The sequence below is a fragment of the Coturnix japonica genome, chromosome 2, assembly GCF_001577835.2.
Source record: "Coturnix japonica isolate 7356 chromosome 2, Coturnix japonica 2.1, whole genome shotgun sequence".
In the NCBI taxonomy this organism is placed as follows: domain Eukaryota; kingdom Metazoa; phylum Chordata; class Aves; order Galliformes; family Phasianidae; genus Coturnix; species Coturnix japonica.
The window spans coordinates 55,955,216-55,979,268 of record NC_029517.1 but is presented as its reverse complement, the minus strand read 5'-3'; the positions used below and the strand labels follow the sequence as shown (position 1 = coordinate 55,979,268).

Below are 24,053 nucleotides of genomic sequence, written 5' to 3'. Positions count from 1 at the left end.
TTTGTTTTGCCTTCTTCCTTAATCACAGGAAATAAATAAATGGATTTAGAGAGTTTATCTGCAGACTATCTCTATAAGAAAGAAAGCAAAGTGTGTTTTTAAGTTCCTGAGTGTTTCAGCTGCCAGCTATGAAGCAGGATGAAACTTGTCTTACATTTTGAAAATGATGACTTTGACACTGACTAAACATTTTATTTCTTAACTTCTTCATTGGCAGTTATATCCAATTTATCAGGCAAGCTGTGAGTGTAATCTCTGTAATCATTCCCATATGTTTTTGTTCTTTCAAACACTGTCAATTAAGAGCATTTTAATCATGCTGTCTCTAGAGCCTCTCACTCAAAACATTAGTTCAACATGATACTCTTAATAGAAAATGTTCTGGTTGAAAAGACAGTCTAGTGCTTAAAATATACTGAAACCTTCATTGTGTTGCAAAAGCATTTTTTGATCTTAGTGAAAAAATATTACTTACGAAAGAGATTTTGAGTTTACTTAAGAGCTACATTAGACACCACTTGGATGCAAAAAAAAAAAAAAAAAAAAAAAAAAAAAAGTGGAATCTCTGAGATGAATCCATGAGATTTTAATCTATAAAGATAATAATTGTCACAACTGCAATATACTTATTGATATTTCCCTGGCATTAGCAGATTCTGTGCACCTTACAAGTCAACAAACAATTTTTAAGCATGTTTCTATGAATAGTGTTGCATTGCCTTGCCTGGACCCAGCAAGGGATTCTTCACTTAGTTGGCTTTTTTTTTGTTTTTGGTTTTGTTTTGGTTTTGTTTTTTTTTTTTTGCATATTACCAGATGAATCTCAGAACCAACCTTACCTAAAGGAGGCAGAGGTTTGGCTAGGAAATAACAAGAGAAAACACTTATGAATGCCTATTCACAACTGGAAACAGCTGTTTTCCAGCATCTTTACATTGTATGTATCCACCCTAGCCCCAGTCTGATACATGCAGTTCTGGCAGTTTGGTTCCTGATTGCCTGCTGCCATTGTGCAGCTGAGTTGTACAGCTGGCATCTCCAGCCACTTGGGCATTCTACCTCTGGATTCTTCTCCTTTTTCCCAGTAGAGTGAGGATCTTAAAGTACCCTTCTGCTGTTTTTAGACAGAGAAGTTTGTGTCCTGCCCTGTTTCTAAGAAAGTGCATATTTTGTAATAAGCTCCTTGGACTTGCATTTTTGTAAAAGTTATAGCAGCACTTTAATAACAGTAACATTACCTGACAAGTGTGTTATCTTTCAACTGTGGTGATACTTAGAAATCTTTTAAAATTGATAGGATTGGTTTAAAAACACACACAAAAGTATGAGCCATGAAATTAGATAATACATTATTAATTGAAGACACAGTAAAGAACTTAGATCATGGCCATGGAAACAAACCCCCAAATTTAATAATTTTTGCGCTATTGCTACTTGTGCGCACTGTCCCATCATACTTGTTGTGTGCATCGTGCATGACAGCTTGGTTCTGTTGCCTCTGCTGCTTCCTCTACAAACTCTGTGCTGCAACTTCTCTTTTTTTCCCCAGGCAAACAGACCCAGCTTCTACAGCTGCTCTATGCCCACCACATCCTTCAGCACCCAGATCATCTCTGAATGTCACCCCATCTCTCCTCAGCATTAACCGCTTCCTCCAATCTGATGTCACCTGTCAACTTACATTCTGACTCACTATTCACATTGTTGAATACAGTAATAATTATCTGGACTGGTATCAAGACTTGACAAACACATTGCTGGAAACAGACATGCTTCAGTTGGACTTCTACTGCTTTGTGGCCTACCCAGTCCAACACTCTGTAGTTTGGCTATAAGGATACTTTGGAAGGCTGGGCTGAAGACCTTAACAGATTCCAGAAAAGTAGTCAGCACTGCTATATTTGTCTACATTCCATCATAGAAGACAAGTTGGACAGGCAGGATTTATTCTTCGTAAATCCTTACTTGCTAGACAGCTTTATTTATTTATTTATTTCCCACGATCATGGAAATTATTTCTAGGAGGATTTGCTCTACAAACTTGGAAGGGATTTTGTGATAAGTCTGACCACTTGTAGCTCTGCAGCTCTTCCTTCTTACCTTTTTGGGAAGATGAACATATTGGAAGATAGTAGAGAATGGTGATGTCATTCATCCTACTCATAGTGCTGGATGCAGCCTAATTTATGTTGTATTTCTCCAGTTTAACTACACATACCTAAGTCTGAAAGAATGAGAGATAAGATGGACAGGACATATCATCAGTAAATTAATATTTCAGAGTACAGAAGTGAATAAACTATCAAAAAAAAAAAAAAAAAAAAAAAAAAAAGGTGGTTGATCAATTATTAATTTTCCTGAATTCCTAAAAGAAAAATTACTTTCATGGACAATATGCAGTGATCAAACTTTGGCAGTTAGGCTAAATACCACAGAAAGGGAGTGGTCTTTTTCCTTTTCTTGTACATGTCCCTGAATTGGATGTAAGAAAGATTTGTTCATTTGTATGCTTTTAAAATGAGAGTGGTGAGGTTCTGGGAGAGAAGTTGTGAATGTTGCATCACTGGAAGGGGGCATCAAAGTCAGGTTGGACAACACTGATGTCGGTTCTGCTAGTGAAAGATGCCCCAGATTAAGGTAGGGGGATTAGAATTAGATGATCTTTAGGGGTCCCTTCTAGGGGTCCCAAGCTATTCAGTGATTCTTACATAATGGTTTCAGTCTTGATTAGGATCTTGGCATTGTGATAGGGAGCCACTCTTCCGTAGTTTTGATTTAATAGTAGGAAGAATTGGAAAAGTAAACCAATAATGACAGTTATTCTAAGAATATGTAGAAAAAGAACTGACAGATTTCACTCTGTAAAAAGCTTCTTTCATTTTGGAAGTTAGAAGATCAAAAGCAAAGTACTTTAGTAAGGCTTTTTACAGGAAATCAGGCTTTATATGATGCATCTTTCCAAAACACCTTTTGTGAACAGATGGGTAGCAATCGATTATGTTTACAATTGGGGCACTAAAGAAAATGTTGTCATTTTTTCCCCTGCTAGCCATTTATCTATTTAATTCTTTGACAGCACAGAGGAAATCTAAGTAAATGTTCTGTTTTAATTAAAATGAAAGTAAATTTATTAGTCAGAGAAATTCTATGTTCTGTTTATGCTTGGGGAAAAAAGTAAACATATGTGTCTGCTTCATTGTTTGCCACCATTTAGCATGAGGTTATTTCTCATTGCTTATTTGGCCTACAGAACAAAACATGCTAGTGAAACTTTTCATTTTTATCAGTTCTAGCAAATTGTAGTGAGCTGTAAATACGATAAGAAGAGCACATCCTGAGAAGCATTCTAGGAGGGTTTTGTTGTTTATGTTTTTCTGTTTGGTTGTTGATTGTATTCTAAATAAATAACAGTCAGCGACGTTTCCTAAAATGGAGAATGTAGTTGGCTGGTAGAATTGGAGTGCTTCTTCAAGTGAAAGATGGAGAATAATAATCAGTCTCTTTCTTGAACACTGTTTCTTGAACGTTACTTCAACTGTCTGGTTGTCTGACTAGAATATAAGGCAGAGGAGCTTCTACTTCAGAGATACCATGGATATCATGGTATTTCCACTTCAGTGTCAACGTCCTCATGAAAATCTCATAATTTCCCACTTGATAACAGCACATCAGAGAGAGGGACATACTAGCAGCATGTCTAGAATCTCAGAACAAGAAGTACGTATGAGTGTGCTATGCCCATTCAGTAGCCCTTGGTAGAGGCGATTCCTCACCAGCTACAGTGCTGTAAGACTACCTCTGAAGAATATGCTTCAATTTTGTTTTGTCATTAGACACTACTAAATGAAAAGTCTGTCAGCCTCAGCTTTTAGACACTGGAAGCATCTAAGAAGTTGTTCTTTTGTTTTTCTTTTTCTTGGTTTCCTTCTCTGTCAGAAATTTGCTTGTATTTATTTTTTTTCCTGCTATAATCAGAAACTAGGTTAATCTAGTTAATGGAAGCACTGGGATTAGATACTAATTGACTCTACAACCCTATACTAAATACGGTTGTCCCAAAAGCTGTGATGATTTGGCAGTGAAGATCTTTGCATAAGAGCTCAGTGATTTTCAAAATCCAGCTCTGATCCTATAGTAGAGCTCAATCTAATCACAAAGTAAAGTTACTACAGACATAGTGCAAGTTTGTCTCCTTGAAGCAAAGAAGGCCAAGAGCACCCTGAATTGGTTTAGAAAGAGCATCATCAGCAGGTCAAGGGAAGTCATCCATTGCTTCTGTCCTGGTGAAATTCTTTTGGAGTGATGAGTCCACTTCTGAGTTCCTCAATAAAGTGAAATGTGATCATACTGGAGCAGGTCTACTGAAGGGCCATGAAGGAGATATGGGAATGAGAGTAGACACCATATCAGGTAAAGCAGATATATGGCAGATATGGTGCCATTTGGCCTGTAGAACCAAAGATTCTTGGGGAGCTTTACCAGTATGTATGAATACCTGACGGAGAGTGGAAAACGTGCACACAGACAAGGCATGAAGCAATAAGCACTAACTGTTATGTTTAAACATATGTAAAAACACTGTCAGCATGAGGTTACTCAAATACTGGAACAGGTTACTCAGCAAGGTTTTGGAATCTCCATCCTTGGTGACATTCAGAGTTGGGCTGGACATGGCTGTGAGCAGTAGTTCTTGAACTAAATGATCTCCAGAGCTTTTTCTTATCTCAGTGATTCTGTAAATGGTGTTTTACATTTTGGAGTGTTAATGATACTGTAGACCTTTATAAGAAGCATTAGTATACTAAGCAAAGGAAAATCAGACTGCATTTTCACATTTGTAAGAACTGGAGAAAAATAAATAAAGTGAGGACTCCAACATCCTATAGAATCTTCTACATTAATGAAAATGTATCTACTTTTTCCTTTACTCAGCTCAAGGGTATTTGAGCATTATGGTTTCAATGGAAAAGAATGTTCTTACTTCAACAGTAATCTCACCATCAACTTGTAACATTTTAGAATTCTCATTTTTGAAGTTCTGATTTTAGAATTCTCCATTTTATCTGTCTGCTCTGAGCCTACTGAATGTGGAGTCTAAGAGAAGAAATGTCTTTATCTCAGTAAAGATAAGAAGTATATAATATGTCCCAGAAATAGTTTGTAAGAAAATCTGTCTTCAGGCTATCCCAGGAGATTTTGTCTATAAGTATTTACATACCTTTAAGTAAAATTTTCTTTAAAAAAACTGTTATAGCTGGGAAGGATGGTCGTAAAAGCCACCAAATAATATAATATCCATAATTTCAAATCAGACATGCTTATAATCAGTTCATGAATTATATTAAAAATAAGGCATAGAAGTTACCATTTGCAATAATCCAGAAAGAACCATAATCCGTGAGGATTTAATGTTGGCCTGTGAATGAAAAGTGATTTCTTTTTGCCTTCATTAGTTTCAAAAGACTTAAGAGTATTTTTCTTAACAGGTTTAAATTTACAGATATATTGTCTATTGCACACCCTTACATAGTTATCAGGGAGCATCCCATTTTACAGTGGTCACTGCTGTACACACTGTCACAGTTATGTTGGTTATGCTGGTTTCCTGGGAAACATTCCAATTAAGCAAGTTTGATGGTTGAATGGTGTCCGTTGTATGTACCTTAATGTGAAATTCCACGTGATGAGCAGAAAGGTCTACTGATGTCAATCATTTCAATGCCTTTTGCTGGGTCTTCTTTCTAATACTTCCCACAGTGCTATGAGGCTGAGACTTGGGGCTGAATCACTGCACTGTTCCTGATGCCCTTTATGTACCATCTGCGCTTTTCTGCATTTGGAGAGGGACTGATTAGCTCAGAATTTTATGGTAACAGGTAGCAAAATGCCAGGTATTATGTTGTTTCCTCCAAGTTCTGTCAGTATGTTTTACCTGTCATTTCATGCAATCCTAAAGGCAAATGACTGTATTATTGTAAGTTTTCTGTGACTGGCAACTGTTATTGGCATCATATATCTAGGAACAGCTGTTGTTGTTTTATTAGAAAATACTCCAGTGATGCTTAGTGTAGAAGAAGCCAAGGCAGTATCAGCAGCATTGCCATTCCCTCTGTGATTAGTATTGTTCAGCATTTGCTAACCTGTGTTAAAAAATCTAGTTTTCCTAATCATCCATTTCAATATTTCATAGGAAATGTATGGCTTAAAGAATATTTGAGACCACGGATAAATGGAATTGTTTTGGCCTCTGAATATTTGTGCACATTACCAGCCAAATTAAAAAATTAAATCATAATATACAGCAGGCATGATCTGAGATCTCTGCAGAACATAAAGATGGCTCAGTTTTGTGTTCACCCACTCAACAAAGTTAAAAATTTCTGTCCCATCATTTTATACCAGAAAATGATGTTTGGATAAAAATGAAAGTGTTGACTGCTGTAATCAGTTTGGACATGATTTTTGTTAAGAAATGCAAAGACAGAAAAACAACAGTATTCTGTAATGCATTTGATTTGATTTCAAATTTAGTTTTGTTTGTAGAATTTTTATGTTTTATTACTCTTTTGCATGGAAAAATAGATTCTCTTTTACATGGAAATAGCACTGATATGGTGAGTCAATTATTGTTAGATTGTGATGCATCATCAAAAGATATACATTAATTTATACATCTTCCCTGTCAACTTTTGCTTTTATGCTCCTTAGAACTAACTGTTAATTGCAGTCATTGAGATAATTTTAGATTATCGTTTCTAGAGACTTATCATAGTAAAGCACATTCAAACTTAAGGAAATTTCTCTCTTCATGCAGTGGTACTTGTAAGAATGTCTATTAGTAGCTGTGTTTGAATCAGAAGTGTTTATTAAATAGGAAGAGAAATAGCAGTGTGAATATCACTGTTTTCAGACATTTCACTGTGACTGATTCTTACGCACTGCAGCTGAGAACAAAAATAATGATGTAATCATTAAGAAATCAAGTAATCAAAAAGAAAAAACAACAAGCAATTACACAGCCAGTGTTAACTGATATTTGTTTTCAGGGGTGGTGCTATTCCTTTGCATGCATTATAAAGTTGATGGCACGTGCTGGGAGAATTTTTTTTTTCCTTTTTAGCCCTTTCACTATAGGAAAAAGGCAAGAAATATGTAACTGTTTTTGTAGGACTGGAAAGTTTCTGTTGGAGGTGGGTGTAACGGGTATTCCTGATGCCTTAGAACAAGAACATGAGAACTACTGGTATAACTGTTCTATGTGTGTGAAAGGAGGTTCTTGGCAGCAGCTGTGCTAATTTTTCTTGACTGCAGCTATTAGAGTACACGTGCTTAAGAGTTGGGCTGAACTCAGTAACATAATTGCAATATGATCTGAACATTCTTAATGTACCTACGGTACAAGAAATTTGTAATCTATACATGACCAGGATTTTTTCATTATCTGATTTATTAATGAACCAGTAAGTCTTTTTATAACTGGTTGAATGTTAGCTGAATGATCAGTTTCTAGCAGTTACCTGCAAGATGATCAATACTTGTTTAGCATATTAAGCCACCAACAAAGAGAGATTGGTTTTGCAGGCATATCCTGTAAATGATTAACTGGAGCTTCTTGTCTAACAAAGATAATTTAAACAGCAGCAAAAGATCACGGGTTTTTTTGTTTGTTTGTTTGTTTGTTTCATTTTAAATCTGTAGAAACTTGTTAGTTTGTAGTACAGCTATATGTTCTACTTCATAAATAGTTCATCTACATTTCTTTATTGCTCCAAAACAGGTAAAAATCCAGGTGCTTGAGGGTATTTATATACCCCCTTCCCTTGCTGCCCACTCACCCACCTCTGTAACTACTGCCACTGCTCTTAATCTCTTTATGCTGATGTTCCTTGCTCCTCCCTGTGAGAAATCTTGGAAATACCTAGATATGGATGTGTATGTATACATTTATTATACATGTATGTACACATACACAACAAGAAAGAACTGTGTAGATTCTCACCTTTGAAGTGCTTTTCTGGAGCATCAAGACTTCCCTCTGCTTGTCATACTGCTTATTGCAGAAACAAATGAGTTGTGAGTTCTGCTCTCCGTATCTGGTGCATATTCATAGTTTCGCATTATTTGCTGATAATTGCTGAGAAAAAGATCTACAACAAAACATTTTGTTTTCATCCTTCACCCTGGGTTGTTCCATATCAGCAGCATTTCACCAAATGGCCGTTAGGATGAAAGGTTCTGGTTTTCCCTCTCTCACTTGAGGCAGTGAGGAGGGCATTTTTGGAGGGTGCCTTGGTGTGAATTCAAATTAAATTGTATGGACTTTCACAGGGTTCCCATTTTTTCTTCAGTGTTACTAATCTAACCACTTCCCTGCCAAAGATATGTGGAAGTTGCTTCCCTCATGGTGAGGTAACACAGAAGGAGCATCTGGATGAAGGCAACCCATCCCCCAGATCACGAGATCTGAGCTGGGAGCTATGCAAAATCAAAAAGAAGTGACATGAGAGAGAACATTCTGAAGACTGTGTATTAAAGCATTGATTCATACATGCTGCAGTTGCAAGCCAGAGGATGTATAAATAGCAAATGGAAGCAATTTCTTTTTTGCTCCTTTTCGGAGCTTACCTCTCCCCATTCAAACACCTGTCCTCCTCTTGCCTTCAGTCCCAGCCCTGCTTGCAAAATTATGTTTAATGTATATAGTGCTGAGCAGCTAGGAGTGTTTTTGTTTGAAAAGTTCCCAAAATCCAGCACTGGATTTTATCCCATCTTTGATTTAAGCAAACAGTGTGCAGTCTTGTGCTTTCCATCTGATCTGGTGTAACGGTTTCTGTTCCAGTTATTTAACAGGATAGAATTGCTCTTTTCAGCTCTTCTTCTCCTGTCCCAACCATTCACACGTTGGGAGCTGACCCTTCACTCGGGATGCTCCTTTCCCCTTTTGATTCAGGTGACCTTTCTCTGTGCCAGGGCTGTGGCAGCTGAGCACACCCAGAGCGCTCTTACTGCTGGCTGGAAGCAGGGCTCCACTCTGCCAGGAGGGAACGTGCCAGGGCTTTCTCTTACATGTTAATTACATTTTTAATACACTGCCTTAGCAGGTTGGATTAGCAGGGTCGGACACGTGTTTACTCCACGACTGAAAACCTCAATCAGGAGAATGCCATTAATCTTAATTCCAAATAAGGTAGGTTTGGAGTAAAGCTGTTACGCGAGCTCTAGATTTGGGACTGACTTTTGCCTCAGACAGACTGCCCTGATCCAGCCAAGCCCAAAAGGATGCAAATAATCTGACAGGGATGTGAGTGCTGAAGGGCAGGGAATCCCGACACGCGTGGGGCTGACCTGAAGGTGGATGAGAGGGAACCTCCGCTCTCCAGCAAGGCTGTAGCGAGGGTTAGAGGACGTCCCTCCCCCCGAGTCCAGCATCCAGCGAGGCCATGTGGCTCGCTGACGGACGAGGCGGCAGCCGAATGTTTAGCAGCCTGTGACGACTTTGCACAGAAATACGAGGATTTATTGCCACGCCGGGGCCGAGCCGCGCGCTCCCTCCGTGCACTCCCACCCCATCTGCCGGCCCGGCCCTCCCCGCCCTGCGTGGGCTCGGCGCTCCGGCACGAAGGGCGCTTCGCTCCGGGCAGCCGCGCCGATGCCGGGCGAAGCCGCGCGGCGCTGCGCCCCTCGTACCGGTACGTGCGGCGGGCAGGGACGGCGGTGCGGGGCGGGAGGGAGAGAGGGAGTCGGCGCACCGATGAGCCGGGCCCCGTGCTGCCGAGCGGCGGCTCCGGGGCCGCGCAACCGGGATCGGGTGCTCCCCGAGGGCGGCGGGCGTCGCGGAAGTCCCCGCGCGTCCGAAGGGTGGGCGGCCTGCGGCGGGCACACACCGCGGCGGGGAGGGCTGAAGGAGAGTGGGGTGCGGAGGCGGCGGGCTGTGCGGCAGCGCAAAGCGTGCGGTACGATAACGCTGCCACGGCGGGGGTCCGCGACCTGCGGTGTGTCTGTGTTGAAGTTACCGCCGGTACGTACGCTTTACCCCTGTGGCGTGTTAGAATCGCGTTTCTCCGAGACGGCTGGAAGGGGACCTGGCGAAATACAGGTAGAGAGAGGCAGCCGTGCTGTGTGTGTGTGTGCGTGTGCTTGTGTCCGTAGTACCTGCCGTTCTGCCGTTTAACTTCGGGGGTGACGTGCAGATGGGATTGCATGGTGATCGCGGGCAGATTCTTTAGCTCAACTCATATCTGTGTGCCTTGCTGCTCAGAAAGCATACCATCTGAGACTGTACATGAAGAACTTAATATATGAATAGCAATTTCAGGTCTTTTTTTTTTTTTTTTTTTTCCCACCCTATATGTGTAATATCGTGTGATAACTGAGAGCTGAAATTGCAGCAGGAAAGTCTTCTTGCAGATGTACCTCGAGCTGTTTGTTAAAGCTTAAGCTGTGACCCAACTTTACTTTGTGCAGAGGGTACTGTAAATAATGCACAGCCAGAAATGAATTAACTCTTCATCTCCTCCCAGTCCACCCCCATGGTATCCTTATTAGTGAACAGAAACCACCGTGTGCCTTTTGTTCACATAGCATTTTCCCCAATTGCACTGCCAGTGGTCTGGAACGGAGTGTTTTTGCAAGCCAGGAGCTCTCTACAAGCTCAGTGTGCCTTCCATAGCATGAATCTTTGAAACCAAAGTAGTCCTGTATGTCTGTGTATGTCTGTGTGTGCGTGTGCAAGAGTCTGTTTTGTGTAAGCAAGGAGCCAGATACTGAATGGAGAGGGTATAGAAGCCAATGAGATGTGGCAAATGTATACCTCTGCACGTTATTTGTCTGAGCTGGTCGCTCTAAAGCAGTATGAGCATTTCTTATGTTTTAATGTACTTCATCATTCAAATTAGAGCTTAGGAGAAATCGAATTTCATGAGCATTGATACCCCATTAGTTTTTCATGATCAGAAGACATATGGTAGAGAACACAAAATTATGACTTACAGTTAGCACAGATGATAAAATCAGCTTTTATTTTTCATTCCAAGATACTGACCATAGCTCCTGTGTTTCCAAAGCTCTACTTCTGTACTGCAGTCAATCACATACAGTTGTGTGACAACACTGAAGCCTTCCTTCTGGAATAGTTGTGCTCCTCCTGAATAACAGTAAATGTTTACCTTCAGGGAAAATATTTATTTGAAGTTTAGCATATGTTTGGCGTTTTGCTCAGCTTTATAGGTAAGGAGTATGATTTATGGAAGGCTTCCCTAATTAGTCCACTGCCCTTCACAGAACATTTAATTTCAGACTTTTCTGAAGAAGAGATGGTACATTATAGCTAGCTAATGCAGTGTAAGGTGTGGCTCTTTTATTAGATGTGGACCTATGGAAGCAGTGCAGTAGTTTTCTTCTTCTGTATCTAGTTAAAATTACTAGTAATCCTATGGAAGGAATTCAGTAGACAAATTTAGTTCATTTTTAGTTGAAACAGCAGGAAAGAAAAAAGAAAAGAAACTGTAACCCACTCTCTTACATGTTCCCTCTAGAAAAGGCAATGTCTCAGACATCACCCCTTCCTTTAAACAGGAGTGGATCCAGTACATAAGCATGGCTTAGGGGGCACTGTGTTGCTGACAGAACCATTTCCAGATGAGGTTCAAAATTAAATTCTGACCACTTGCCTGAACTAAGAATCCCATAAAGCTTCACCAGGACCAGAGTGCTGACCCTGCTAGTAAGATAAAACACCAGCAGAAGTTTTTGTACTTTAGCCAGTTTAATTCCCGAGACAGTTTATTTATTTCCTAAATATTGTTGTATAGTGTTTTTGCCCTGCAATGCAGAGACTTTAACTCATTGCCTTTGTTCGTGCGTGCTGTGCTAGTTGTTAGGAACCAGTTCTGGTGAACACAAGTAGTGTTATAAAACAACTTGGGAAAAGTGAATTCAACATCCAAAATGCATGAGTGTGTGTGTAAGTGCCAGAGATAACAGCTGCTTTTGCACTAGTACTGACTTCCCTGACTTCCCTATGATGTGTAACATTTACATGATACCCTTCAGAAAACAGTCTGTTTCTGAACATAATCACAAAATCATTTAAAAACAATCATTTTGTCTCATAACTCTGCTTTACTTTATTTACTGTTTTGGATAAGGACTTGGAATTTGCCAACATAAAGAAATAAACACCTTTGAAAAGTGAGTTGGTAGTTCTAAACATGATTGTGTGGAAGACTTCAGCTGAGATCTCAATCTGATAAATGCAGTTTGAAGGGTATGAAAGATTCTGTGCCATGTCTGGAAGCTCCTGTTCCAGTTAAGAAGTACAGTTTTGTTACGGCAAGTAGTGCTGAAAATTATCAATGCTATCAGATTGAATCAAACCAGCTAAATACCAGTGAGTCATCTTTTCCATGCAGATGAACATGAGCTCCTGCTCAGACAGATAACAGCTAGTTAGCTCTGGAAGATCTGCCCAAAATGCAGACCTGAGCTATATTGGCCATCCTGACCCATTGTGGCATGGCTTGCTTGTAGGCAATGTAAAATAAAGGTGGCAGCTGATATGACAGAAAGGGAGGAAACACGGAGAGGGAAAAAAAAAAAAATAAAAAATCAATGCAAATAGATTCTATTCATAGAGGAGACACAGTTCATCTTTTTCCGGAAGAAAGAGGTTTATATGCGAAGGTCATAAGCATAAATAATGTGGAAAACTCAAAACTGCCTATAAAGATTTATGTAATCTAGCATGTAAGTCTCAGTAATATTTGTTTGGAGATTACAATAGAAAACCTTTTCCTTGGTCAGCAGTGTTCGAGTTTAAAGGGAGTATAGTCCAGTGATAAATCAGGATGTGGTCTTTGGTATCATGACTTACATGATAGGCAATCTTAGACAAGTCCCTGAAACACTCAGTAATGTATAAAATGAACAGCACTCAGTAATGTGTAAAACAAATGCTGACATGATAACTACAGAACGAACACTGTGCAGTACTGTTTTAAAGGAACACTGCAGATCCTAAAGCTGCAGTGTTAGTGTATCCATTACTCTTTAAGTCAGTTTCAATTATAAACACAGTTTTGCTTTCCATTTCCAGCAAAAGAAGTTGTATGGAATTGAAGTTCAATTCAGGAATCAGCATAGAATTTTTAAGAAGCTCCTCAAGTGGGAGCCAAAAATCATGTGTCCCTTAAGGGAGAAGGAGGGCTGACAGAAGAAGTGTTATTTTTCCTCCAAAACCAGAAACAAACTGCTGATGTTAAGGTGCTTTGAGCAGTGTAACATTATTATTATTATTAGTTTGGCTCTATATGTAAGAGATAAACAATTTGGTGATGTTTGCACATCTGCAGTTCTTGTATGCTGAAAATATACTTAACAGCTTCCTGAGTTGGTTGTTTTTTACTTTTTTCTTTGTCTTTTTTTTTTTTTTTTTTTTTTTTTTTTTAAATAAAAGCCTAACTCTTCACTCCCCATTCTTTGTAACCTGCTTACTTCTTTTTAAGCAAATATTCTTGCAAGGTGGCATATATTTGGGTCACAGATATATTTCCCATCCCAACTCCACTTTGCCTAAGTTTCAGTACAATTTAATTAGTGCTTACATGGGCAACTTTTAAAGGATATTTATGCAGTATTGTATTAAAAGTACCCAAACCAGCTCACGTTCTGGTTGCATTTCTTACCTTGGGACAGTAGGGGTTGTTGAAATTTTTTGTTTTTTGTTAAGACAGCTTCATTTTAAAACCCACTGTGGTTGGTTTGGAGTTTGTAGGCTTGTGAGATAATTAAAGCAGTAAGAATCAATAAAAGGTATTGTTTTCTTCTTTTATGATGGTAGTTTAAATAATAGGGACTAGTTAGCCAGTTTTATTTCAAAACTCTAATGCTGAGCAGTTTGCAATACGAAATGGATTGTTGTTTGAGACTCACAAAAGTGGCCATAGTCTGTCATATACAGCAAATGTATCCAGTCCATGAGATTGAACACTTGGAGTAGTTTCCAAGAGAGGAGTCATGTTGTATCAGTGTAGCAGATGGGAAGCCAATGGCGGGGCCTGCTGCTCCTCAAGAAGCCTGCCAGAGGCAGAACATGTCTGCTACATCCTCAACCAGCTTCACAGGGTGCAGGGGACCTGACACTGTAGATTGTCTTTAGGTTCTGCATGATTTGTAATGGGGTCTTTTCCTTGTGTGTTTGATGCTGTGTGGTGAAGCCTGCCCTCCCTGCTGGTGATAACAAGTAGCTTGAACCAAAGTACGTATGTAGGTGTAGGGGGTATAAATACTGCCTGTCCATCATGTCTAATCCTCTTGCTGTATTCCTGTGGGAAACAAAAAGTTTCCTGTTTTGTTGGCTACCTTTCTTGGCATTTCAAAGTGTACAGTACAATACAGAACTATCTCTTTATTAGTAATTATTGAGACCTTACAGCCACATTTATGGAATTATACATATATGCAAAAAAACCCATATTCTTTGAGAGGATACAGAAGAATGAAAACCAGGTTGGTAATGGTTAAAAGCATATTAAAGTAACTGATCAAATTATCTACAATGAGCTATTCTTTGACCCATCTGCTTATTTTCACAGATGTAAATGTGCATTTACATAATTACATTAAATGATTTATTTTGAATAATATTCTATGATTAGATCACTTAATCTAATGACTAATATATTGTTACACAAGAGTTAGTTTTACATTTGGATTTGAATTGTGTTCAAATTGTGTTCTCCTACATTTCATACAGTGGGAGAGCTATGAATTAAAATCTTTTTGTCCATAAGATATCAAATGCCTTTTGCAATCAATAATTATGCCTTGTGTACATTAAAGAGTTTTGTTCTTTCTTTGCAAGTATAGTTTTTAGGGTAGTTGTTAAAATGAGGCTTAAGGTAACATTTGAAATTTGGGCTAGTGGTTATCTGGCTAGGATTTGGTTTCATACTCTCTGTCATGTTGTACTATTAGTCATATTCAAACTGATAGAAGAAAATAATAAAAAAACATTGGAATTGTAGAGACCATCTCCATAGTAGTCTGGCACATGTTTGAGGTATTCAGAACCAAGCCTGAGACCCTGCCCCTGTAAATCATACACTATTTGTAAAGTGTAGGTGCTCCTTCAGTAGAGAGCCTTTCTGCAATTAACAGCAATTTTAATAGTTCAGTAATGGTGACAGGACAGAAAAATCATGGCTATGAATTCTGAGGGTGTTGAAGTGCATATGCCTGTTATTGCATATATTTGAAGGAAAAACTGTCTCGGCTAAAAGGGAAGTAGTTCCTTTAGTTTTTTCAGTAGTGAGAAAGATTTCATTTGGCTGTAAGAAGGTATTTTTAATGCTGATATATAGTATTAGCAGCGGGGAACTGCTGACTCTTCCAAGTGTAAAATGTTGGCTTTCAGGAGACTTGAAATAAAACTAGGGCATATGAACAGCATCGTAGCATGGCAGCTATTAACTGCCTGTGGGAACTGCCAATATTTAAAAATAAAAAGGAAACTAATTTACATCTGGATTACGGTCCTCAATCACTATTTCTTTTATGTTTTACATTCTGTTCTTTCTAATAAATAATAAGCCTTCTTTTGGAGTCGTAAAAAATGCTACACATCATTTATTATATGCAATTTCTACACACTTTGCTGATGAAGAATATTTATTATATATTTGCCATTCATTAGAACGTGATTTCTTGCATTCGTATTAGGGAATTTGAGCTTAGAGTTACTATCTTGCCTATTCAGTCTGGAGAGATCTTAAATATTTTTGTATTTGCATGGCAGAAAGTATAAAATAACCAGTTCATTTTGCAGCAGGCTTTTGCTTTGCCATCAGTTGTTTTATTCTTTTTGTTTGTTTGTTTGTCTGTTTGTTTTCTGTTTTAAATTGTGAAGCACCTTAGACTGCTTTGAGACAACTGCTAAAGAAGTGTAGGGTTTGATGTTGTACTCATTCGTTTTATTTTGAAATCTAGTGGAGCTTCTCATTAGAAGCCCTTCTAAATGGTTATGGAAGCAGTAAGGCAATCTGTAAGCAAATACATGTTTTCAAGTGGTGCTCAACATTTCTATCTGGTTGAGCTTCTCTCACTGTCAGATAAAGTCCTTAAAGTGTTCACGGTACAATTGATTCATGTTAGGTGTAGTGTTTCCTACACAAGCTGGATTTATTTGCTGCTCTGCATATTCTCAAGCCAGCCGTGGTATGTATGAGGTTTGTGGGGTACCCAGGGCTGGCGCAGGGCATGGTATGGGCAGCAGGAGGCGTCCCTGTTCTCCCCTTCCCTCTGCAGATGAGGCGGCCTTCAGCAGAGGCAGCCTCTGTCTCAGTGCTGGCTGAGCAGGCCATTGGCATGGGGAGAGGACTGTACATGTTCTGTGTGGGGAGTGGGTCCTGTGGCTAGCAGCCGCATCTTGGCTTGCTGCTAGGACAGGAATGTTCTTGGTGATCCTGCTGAAGGGATATAGGACCAAGGGAGACCTTTGTGTTCCTCAAGTCCAGCAAGAATGACAGCAACACACTAATATCAACTACATTTTATGCTGGAGGTAGAAAACGTAACATAGGAGACCTCTTTGCCTTTTAACTAGGTGGCTGTAGCTGTATTTGTTTTGTGGGAGAAGCAGGACCTAGAGAACTCAGGGCAGCATTGTGGACAATTTAAGATGGCTCATCCAACAAGTTGCTTTTTTTTTTGTTTGTTTGTTTTTTGTTTTTTGTTTTTTTTTTGGTATGTATATTTCTTGCTGGGTTAATATTCTGCTAGATGTCATTTTATATCAAGATTTGGCAAATCTTGTGTCTAATGCACGGAAGCAATAGGCTGGATATGTGGAAGGATAGGCAAGGCCCCTTTATTTAGATAATTTTTATTTGGCTGTGGCAGAGGAATGGAAAAGATGACTGTAGGCATGTTTCTTTTTACATGCCTTTGAAAAGAAGCTTCCTAGAAATCAATTCAGCAGGTTTGTAAATATCTCTCAAGCAATTCCATCAGGAAAAGCTTTGTCTTCATAAGCCTTGCACTGTGACTTGAAGACTAATGAGCTTGAGCCAGTTTCAGACTATATGAAGTTGGGCAACAACTGATTTCCCAAAGCTGTTAATGCCCACTGTGTTACCGAAGTCAGTCTGGTTTGTATTACCACATTACAGTAGTGTTTGTTTGGACATATTATGGTGCGTGAAGATGTCTGCCTGTTTCCTAGATCTTTTCTGAGACTGGAAGGGCCCCTATGTATGTTAAAACAAAAAAGGAATCATGTTCTTGAAATGCAATGAGTTTACTCCACACGACCATTGTGTCATAATTAGTGCTCATTACTTTTTAATGAGCACTTGCTCTATTCATTTTGGAGCTTATTATATTTTCATGCCTTGTGACTACCCTGCAGAATAAAACTGAAGATCGTCCCTGTACATGTGGCTTGTTTTAATGGATGCATTATGCAATGTGTGTCTTATGTGCATGTACATACTTGCCACACATAGCTTTAAATTTGCTTTTATAAATAGGATATTATTTTTCCTAACTTTGTAAAAGCCCCAAAAACTTGGATGTTTCCTGTGCTGTGTATTTGTATTTCAGACCACATGAAAGAAAGGTGGTTTTATCATGGACTCCTGTATTAAAGTAAAGCTTGCAAATATTTTGTACATGACTTTATTTTGTTCATTAAAATTAAAGCTCAGAAATTAACGTGATTTGATATGCAACTACCTGCAAACTTGAAGAATCAGATTTATGTAGGAAAATGTTAATATATATGGAAGAATGTTTGTGACATCTATAAACTAAATATTTGAGCTCTTAAATATAATTGGCTTTTGTCTGCTGAGGATCCTTGACACTGTGGCATCACTGTGCTGAGGAAAAGAAGAACTAGAAACTAAATTCCATACAAATTGGTTTGTAGATGCTGTCTTAAGCCTTTCAGCCTGTCTAGCGAATCTGTGTTGATTGCTGGTGATCTTACTGTGTCACCAAAGCTTTTGATAATGACATTCCTGAAATGCCCACATAGAGCATTAGCCCTAAAAGTAAACATTTTACTTTTCTCTATCATCTTCCGATACTGGTACACAAGCAGCTTATGTTTTTATTAACATTTAGACTTGAAATATTAAAACTGATTTTCCTCTGTATCAAAGTTGCTTATCATTTTTGAAACTTGAAGGCCATCTTCACTTCCTTGATTTAAAAACTTCAGTATCAGCAAATTTAAACTGACAGATAGTTAATCAAGCTGTATTTTTACTTTCTGTAATCCTTTCTCTATTGTGTCACTTCTATTTGAACATCTATTACCACCCCCAAGGACTTACAAACAGGATTTTACTGTATTTATGTATACTCATCAGTTATTTATTGACTAATAAGGCTCACCTCTTAGCTATGACAGTACAGTGCTTGCTGAGATGCAGGTTCCTGTTGAAACCCTGCATGCCCAGCGGTTACCATGCAAGTGGGGGATCCTTGGCCTCCACTGCTGCCTAGGATAGAGCAATCATTGGTCTTACAGAGTTTTTGCCTTCCAGTCCTCCATGGTTTTCTCCATGTTTTTATACTTCTTCATGTTTGTATGTATCAATGCCCATTCTACATTCTTAACTTCTGTTTCTGTTTTTGCTGTAGGTACATTAAAGGTCCCAGTTCTTTGCTCCATTTTGGTGAATCCCTTAATTTATCATGCATTGGAGAACAGTGTATTTAGAACAAAGATGGGCTTTGATCAGCTGAAGAAACGTATTTTAAATGGGTAGTTTGAATGAAGTTTTGTCCCACCCTTGCTGTAGGTCTGCTGAATATATTTTGTCTGCAGAAAAACTTAGCTTATGAACTCGCTGTAATGGCTGACCTTTTAAGTTCCTGCCTTCATGTATCTCACACAATGGAAGGAAGCTCTGTATAGTTGACGTGCAATTTTGCTGAGCAATTTTAGAAATTGATTAAGAAAGGCAGAAAGGACAAGGGGATAAGGAAGGTATGAAGATAAGAGAAGTTGGCATAATGAAGGGAGGTGAGAGGGGGGAGTGTTCGATGTTTGAGGAAGAGATTGAGGAGTCTGTTTTTTGTGTGGGTTGTTTTTCTTTTTGTGTTGGCTATGGGATAGCAAGAAAAGGAGGAGAGAGGCGGGGTGGGGGGGTAAGAGTGGGTTCGTGGTGTTTCGCGGTGGTTGGGTGCAGGAGGGTGGGGTGCGGGGGTGAGGGGTGCGAGGTGGTAGTGGCTGGGGTGGTGGAGGAGGGGGTGGGGGGGGTGTGGCGGGCTGTCAGATTTAGAGTCAGCTACTTTGATGCTCCTTATCTCGTTGGTTCTTGGGTTGGTGGTGCTGGAGAGGGAAGGTGGGGATGAGGTGTGGAGGTGGTGTGTGAGCGGGAGTGTGGGGGTCCGACATTATGAAGTTGATTTCTTTCTTTCTCTGGGTTTGAGCTAGAGAGGCGTGGAACTTAATTTGATCTTAGAGGATATATGGTCTTGTTGGCCTTGGTTGGGGGTCCAGAGTGTGCTGGGACAGGGATCGAGCAGGGTAGTGGCCGTATAAGCAGCGTTTTATGTTGGTATAGTATTGGTAAGGCGTGCGGTGGTATGCAGGATGGGGGGGTGTGGGGCCTTACGGTCTGTGGAAGAGTTGGAGCGGGGAAGATTTAGACGCTGGAGATAGAGTGCAAGTATGTGGAGTGAATTCTTTTAGCGCATTAACGTCGATGGGGAAGTCAATATAACGATTTGAGATGCCTGGGAGAGTGGTATAGCTAGTGTAGTGGATGCGCTTACTGGTTTGGGGCCGTTGGGTCGAAGGGCCATGATATTGATTTGGCATGACCAGAGGTGGGGGGGAGTCTTCAGACGGTTCTAAGGATGGGTACTTTGTCTAAGCCAAAGGTGTGCTGGGGCTCGTGGGTTGGTGAGTAAGTTTTTGGGGAGTATTTTTACAAGATTTAGATTGTATTATCATTCTTAGCTGAAACTTGCGCTGCCGACAGTAGAGCAGAAAGAATATTTGTGCGAGTGGAGATGGGGGATTTAGCTAACTATCCTCATCAATGAGTTGAGGCGGTTGTTTCTGTGGTTGCTGCGGCGAAGGGAGCTGACTCGCGTTGAGGTGGTGCCTACTCAGATAGGCGGAGCAGGAATCGTTTGGCGGAGGCAGGAGATGACACAAGGATCTGAGGGAAGTCTGTTCTTCAGATGTTAGAAATCTGGCGTTGTTGGCAGGGTATGGGGATGCTACGCCTTGTCCTAAACTGCAACAACCGATAATGGTAGAAAAACTTCTTCCACCAGATGTAACTTTATCCTTCTGCCTTTTCATGAAAAAGAGGCTTCTTCTTGCAATAAGGACTCAATGAATCTTGTGTTTCAAGGTATTTACGGTAAATTGAGGAGAAAAAGCCCTTACCTAATTTCAGGCTGACATTTTTCAGTCTTGAAAGGATATTAGTGGAAACATTTATCTTATCTTTTTTTTTTTTTTTTTGGACAGTCTGGTCCAGTTAAAAGTTTTCAAGTGTTTTTGGTTTGTTTGCTTGCTTTTCTTCTTTTCTTCAGCTCACCTGGAAGTGACTGGTACACCTTTTATGTGTTCTCGTGCAGATATTTCTTTTTGGTCCATTTTTGTTCTTTCATGCATAAACACATCCTTTCATTTTTATTAGCTTATTTTGTGAGGTGTAAATAACTATAACAAATACACCATTTCTATGTGAAACATCTCAAAAATATTGTTATTGAGTAGATTCTCTAAAGCCCTGTCAGACTGGCATCTTAACATTTATTCATTCTGATCCTCTACAGTTTGCACTTTTTTCCGTTCAAAAGACCACATAACTCTCTACTGCCTGAAGGCATGAGAGATTCATTTTTCTCACAAGCAGAATGAATAGGTATTTTCAGCTCTCTCCATTTTGTTTAAAGTTTGTCTTTGAAAGCCTAGCGTGATGAATTTGAGATTTCCTTTCAGGCACATACCTATTCCGTTACATTACTTATATTCTAAGCTTATATTTTTCACTTCTCGTTGCTCAAGTGCAGTAAAGGACTATAGAACTTTCCCTTCTCAGGTAGCTCTGACAGGCAGCAGTACTACTTTTCCTTTTGAAGACTTTTTGTGTTTCTTGTAGTGCCTTTGATGTTGCCTAATTGAAATCTCAGAAATGGGAAAAATAAAGTAAAATACTTGAATCAAGAGATGAACTACATGCCTAAGGTTGTACATAATTTTATTTTGCTTTCAATCTTTCTTATATTCCTATGCCTTATGTCCAGGCAGCCCTCGAACGCTCTTGGTTTATGTATCCCTACCACCCATTCCTGTGTTAGCATCTCCGTTATCTCTGCCGCACTTTAAGCCTGAGTTCTCAAATTTGCTGTTGTTTTTATGCTCCCTCAGAATCCTGTTCAAAACTTTTACCTGTCCTCATTTTTAATGACTTACCTTTCTTAAGTTGTTCTTCATCCTGTCTCATCTACTTATCTGTTATAGGTTTAAATTCCTTTGAATAGGACTGTTTGCCTTCAAACTCCTTTTGAATACTTCTCACACATGCAGCTCACTCACAGTTCCACACCTGTTTTGGCATGACCCAGGTCAACACTGCAGCCTGAAGGCAGGCAGTTCTAGGCTGCTATGCCTGTTTTGCAGTTTCCTGAAACAAGAGGATGGTCACAAAAATCACTTTTAAGCTAATTTTTGCCTTTATATTCTGATCAGGATTCTTACTTTCAGTTATTGTTTACTTTTTCATTTGCTGTTTTCTAAAATAACCTGCGGAGTTCCGTGGAGTTACATAGTGATTTTGCGGATTTAAAATCTATGTCTAAATCTTTAGCAATGTACTTCAGCAATCTTGACGTAGAATAGCATTACATCTAATAAGTATTTATTTTGCTTAATTGCTATGCATGTTCATTATAGCCATTTTCAAAGGAAAATTTCAGTACAAGGGACAGTAAGTTACAAAATGATGTTGTTTGTATTAAAAAAATAAAATGAAAAGACTGATTTTATTCTGAAATAATGTGTCATGAATGAAAACAGGAAAAAAAAAAATCTTTAAAAATATATGAGTAAATTTGAACAATGAAGTGGGCAAAATGATCAAAATAGTTTTATGCACTTCAGTTCTTCATCATATCACAAGACCAAAAAATACTATATATTAATAATATGTGACAATATAATATGGATTCTGCTTGTTACTTGTCAACTTGGATGATAATGTCTTCTCTAAACGTAAGTGAATGCTAGGCAGGCCTCCTTTGCTGCTATTACAGGGGAAGAGAATGGTTAAAATTGCCTTCCTGAATTTCCTAAAGGTTAAATGCCTTTCTCTTAGAGGGTGTGTTTTCTTTTGCACTGAATATGAATTCAAGCTGTCTTTTCTCAGAAATATGTATTTTCATGGAGAGTTAAGAGTTTTTGTGGAGAGATGAGAGCATTATTGAACAGAAAAACTCAAGAACTTGAGCCACAGGAAAGGTAAGTAGTGCTTGCTTGTCCTCATGGCAGAAACAGATTTGTAGCATCTGAAGTCCCTGAAGCTAAAGAAGAACATGTGAGGGTAAAGCAGAACATTTATGGTATCTTAGAATAAGATACAGAAGATGGAGCCTGTTTACCAGAAGGACCAAAGATAAGTTTGGCTGTGGAACAGTGTCTGAATAAAAGCCCCAGGCAGTGAAATTAATCAGATAAACTAAACAAAATGTTCTAGGAGGTAATGATGAGGAAAAGCTTCTTTATGTGCTTAAAAAACAAACAAACAAAAAACAACCCAAGAATACCTTAATTATAAGATTAGCCTCTTAATTAGTAGAAGAGACTTTAAAGTCCTTCTGATTTCTCTGAGTTTTGAAAGAAATTATGCTGCATCCCATAATGACCAAGAATGTTGATTTATAACATGGTTTAGCAGAACATAGAGATTGTAATAATTTTCTCAGTGAGCTGGGGCCTAGCTGGTATTAAGGAGAAGGAAGCAGCACCTACACTGAAGGATTGAGTCTGCTGTTTCACTTCTGGGTATTTTGTGTTTTCCCAATATCTGATGCAGCTTTATTTGACAATCTGAAGTAAAGGCTACATGTGTAGCACGTGTGTTGTGCATTGTTCAACTCTGGGAGAAATCTCAAATGACCTTATTATTATTTCCCTAAACCACTTGCTGAGCAATGTGGAAAAAACAGGTCTCTTGTAGATGGACACAGAAAACAATGTGGACATTACATTAACTAAGATACCATCTTTTTCATTACTTGTAATCCTTTCCAGGAAGGATAATACCATGTATTTGTTTGTCTGCGTGGTGAGATTACTTTCTTTTATGATTTGCATGAGCTACTGTATTTATCTTCTCTCATGTGGTATAGAATTTATCAGATGGCACCTGACAGAGTAATAATTGAGTTCAACTGCCAGCTCTGGCCAGCTGCTTCAGAATAGTAATTTTTTTTTTTTATTATTTTTTTCTTAGAAGAGGCAAAAATACTGTATCATTTCTGCTGTTGCTATAGTATCGTCTAGACCCCCTTTTTTTCCCCTCCTCTCCCCTTCTTATTTTTTGTTTTCTTCTATTTTTCTACTGGAATATAAATCAAATTAGAGGGTGTTCTGTCCAGACAGAAATTATGCAAGTAAATACTTAACTCTTATTTTTTTCTTTCTTTTCCATTAAACCAATGTGTCAACTACTTGAATTTATTACCAGTTGCTGACAGTGGAAAAAGAAAAGGTAGCATATTTCTGGTGTTTATTAGTAACTACTTGTCTTTTTTTATAATTCGAGAGGTTAAAGATGCGGAGTTAGCAGTGTGGTGATGTTGTTTTCAAATGCCTTTCATATTCTCTTCTGAAATTTATGATTCACACAGAACTAGGCCTACAGACACCTTCTAATACAGTTATTGAAATGTAGTTAAATTAAACAATTACTTCCCATGACATCTCTGTAAGATCCTTATTCTCATATGCAGCCATTGTGAAATGAGCGGAGAAATAATTTTTTTTGAAGTAAGCAGAGTGGAGAGATAAAGCCTGCTGTCTG

The 24,053-nt window shown here is 38.9% G+C and overlaps 1 protein-coding gene across 7 annotated transcripts in view; it reads left to right on the top strand.

Moving 5' to 3' along the window:
* CDH18 (cadherin 18) overlaps nucleotides 1-24,053 on the top strand; it is a 450,693-nt gene that overhangs the window by 202,461 nt on the left and 224,179 nt on the right. Inside the window, exon 1 of one of the 7 annotated variants that reach the window (XM_015854436.2) lies at nucleotides 9,263-9,689. The exons of 5 other annotated variants lie outside the window; for them this stretch is intronic. The gene's annotated coding sequence lies outside the window, so the exon portion shown is untranslated. Of the gene's footprint in view, nucleotides 1-9,262; nucleotides 9,690-10,003; nucleotides 10,097-24,053 lie in introns of those variants that run through there. One more of the 7 variants, XM_032442472.1, reaches the window with a different exon arrangement.